We start from the raw sequence: 3,451 nt of genomic DNA, 5'->3' as shown, positions 1-3,451 counted from the left end.
TTGCATTTTGCAACACCATGTTCACTGACCCCTACCATTCAATAAAACATACAACAATTCCCATAGCAAGTACTATATCAAACATCTGGTATAAATACATATATTATTACACAGTAGCAGACGCATCTGTATATACGTAACTGGTAATATAGTTCACATACATTTTTCATAGCACGCTGCTCACACAACAGACTTTCCCCTAGCAAGGGGACATACAACATACAAGGTGGGGACAGACCACTTTTTCACTTGTACATACGGCACTTAATGGGTTAAGATTGATACATATTTAACCAGTATGGCTAGGATGTTTAATATTTACACATCACGGCACTTTACTTTTCACATTTACTGTACGTATTAATATAAGCTTGGTCTATGCCATATTTCCTTATGCCATACGGTTTTATCCAGTCAGGTTACAGTTACTACTAAAAAACCTATACGGATTGTCAGGTTCAATACCATACTACCAGGTACATACACCTGCTCACGTAGTTAACCATCTCTTACCTTCCCTGGAATAGTAATAGCGTACTGGCAATTAGAGTTCTAGGGCCCAAGAGGTATTACCCCCTTTTTTCTCTGCATTATGCTTCGGTTAGTGGTCCCGCGAGGCCTCACACTCGGAGGCATACACCCCTCGGGCCACTCGTGAGCTAGCCGCCTCGCATTGTATAATAGAGAGGGCCTCACCTGTCACTCCCCTTCCTATTTTGTGGTTACTGTCACTGAGAGGCCAACATCCTGCCACAACGTTCGGTGGCCACACAAAATCCCCCCGCGACAAGCATAGATAGAGCCTTTCAAGCCACTTGGCAACTCGCAGGGCCTCACCAGTCACCAAAAAACACCAAGTCTAATCGTTTCGCCTTACGGCTTAGCTAGCAAGCCAGTACAAGACCCCTGGGTACAAATAATAATTGCAATCTTTATTGTTATTTAAGTATTTCACAAAATGATGGTGAAGGATCACCTCTTCCTAGCACCCCAGCTAGAATTGATACACCTTCAAGCAAAGGAGATGTTGCTAGTGCCGCAGCAATCATATCCTGGACGATCCCACAGATTACCACCAACCTAAGGAGGTGACAAATCCCCTACCCTGCCACAGCAAGGAAAGCAGCGTTATTCAAACTCCTCCATACATCGACTGACAACACGGAGGCAGGGCAAGGCCCAGCTACACCAACTCAGGTGACACCCAGGCCATGCTAGCCTCACTCACCAAAACAAGTTATGACAGACTGGCAATCTCGAGTCGGTCACCACAGCCCTCACAAGGCTGGGCCTCACACTACTGTACAACCAGCACCAACCGAAACTCGGTTACCTGGTACAATCAATTCTTATGACACACAAGACGTTAACCCTGCACGTATGATCCCAGTACATTGGGGAAACAAGGCATATATATGTATGATGATGTATTTGTGATGGTCAGATCCAGGGATTCCAGGTAAATCGGGAACTGACCATCACTTGGTTGGGTTGGCATTTGGAATATGTAGAGAAGTTTATTTGTGCAGGTACCCATACAGAAGGGATTTTGTCCCAAACAAGCGGACGAGCACTTTCAGGCTCCAGGTACCAGCACCTCTGAACTACCAGAGACAATTGAGTAGTTGCATTGCATATAGACTGTTGCATATATGTTCAAATGGTTGAGGGCACATGACAAACCATGTGTCCCAATACAACTTACAAATAACGTACACACCAATGCATTTTCAACACTACTGACTCATTCCCCTTCCAGACTTATGGTAAATTTACTAAAGCTCTGGAGCTTCAAAGGGCTCCCATACAGGTATCATAAATACACCTTCAAGGAATATAGCATGCCCTCACTTACAGTCAGCACAATAGAACCATTGGCTGTAAACACACTCATAGCCAAGATTTGCAGAGGGGTCTTTACTTGGGTTTTCCAATCTCCACCATTTACAGCATGGCAAAAAACACATTGGTATTGTCACAAGGAAATCTTCCCTTAAACAAAGACTAACCATAGACCTATTGGCACCACACACCTCCGCTACCCCAAGTATCAACTCCCTCATACTCTCTGAGGAGTTTCCTTACTATACAACGCCATTGATCTACCTTTACAGCTATTACTCAAGCATGGGTTGAAGCTTGGTTAAGTAAGACCAATATCATCAACGCAGTAAACGGCTACCATCTACCCTACACACTGGCACTTACATGGCATAAAATGGGCAATCCTTTCCCCGCTCAACTTTCGGGCTACAGATTAGCCTACTATCGATATTCGCAGATACTCTGTGCTGGTTATAACATATTCAGAGGCCTTACAGTCATACACTATCTAGAAGACTTCTTGTTGATCAAAGATAAAAATTTTCACTAGAAGCCTCCCGGCAGCTTAGTCTGGTTGACCACTTGGGCGTCCCAGTACCCCATAAGAAACAGAAGGCCCAGACACTATCATCATATTACTGGGCATACGACTTGAGTCGGCATCCATACACGCAAGTTACCACAAGACAAATCGGGAACATTCTCAACTACATTAATCACTACCTCCTGCTTAGTACTTACAACTGCAAGGAACTACAATCCCTACCAGGTTCCTTAATTTTGCCATGCCATCACATCACAAGACCATGCTTTCACATCCAGAGTACTTTCCCCTTTTTCCACACTTCCAACATGACGATCAGAGGATGTCCCTAGACACCCCAGCAACAGCAGACCTGCACATGGGGGGGGGGAAGCATGTTCTTTCCAGGATTGTCTGACACTTCTCCAACCAGATGGTCAGACGCGGCATCTACCACGGGTTTGGCAGCGATCTACCAGGAACGATTGCTTTGGAGCTGTTGGCCATGGCATCCAGGTTTGGAAATGTTTCCACCACCTCAGCCCCTTTGGAGGATCTATCCCATTGTAGCAGCTGCTGTGGCATGGGGTAAATCATGGTCAGGGTCATCAATCCGTTGTTACTCAGACAACTAAGCACATGTCATATAATCAACAAACGCCACTCATCATCCATAAGGTCATGATATTTCTGGGGAACTCACTTGGTTGGCCACTTATCACGTTTCTTTTACTTTAATGTACCAGGCAGGGGTATACATCCCTGCCGACAATTGTCTCATTTATATTCCAGGCATGTTCATCATACGCTTCCTACAGCCGCCCATACAGTCACGGCCATTCTTTCGTTCCAGAGACAAAATCATGGATTAGACATACTCATGCAGCATAGCATGCACTATCCCACCTAGCACTTTCGTCCCATACTTGTAGAACGCATAAAACAGCTTTTCACCTTGCTTAAAGAATCTCATTGGAACACGACATAGCTCAACCTGTGTCATAACATTTCTCCTAGGTTTTGCTTCTTTTTGCCACCTTAAACTTAAACTATCACACACACCATTAATTATATATTTTACAGGCATTCAACAACACAGGATAA

The sequence above is a fragment of the Pelobates fuscus genome, chromosome 6 (assembly GCF_036172605.1).
Source record: "Pelobates fuscus isolate aPelFus1 chromosome 6, aPelFus1.pri, whole genome shotgun sequence".
Taxonomy (NCBI): domain Eukaryota; kingdom Metazoa; phylum Chordata; class Amphibia; order Anura; family Pelobatidae; genus Pelobates; species Pelobates fuscus.
Note: the sequence above shows the minus strand (reverse complement) of the source record.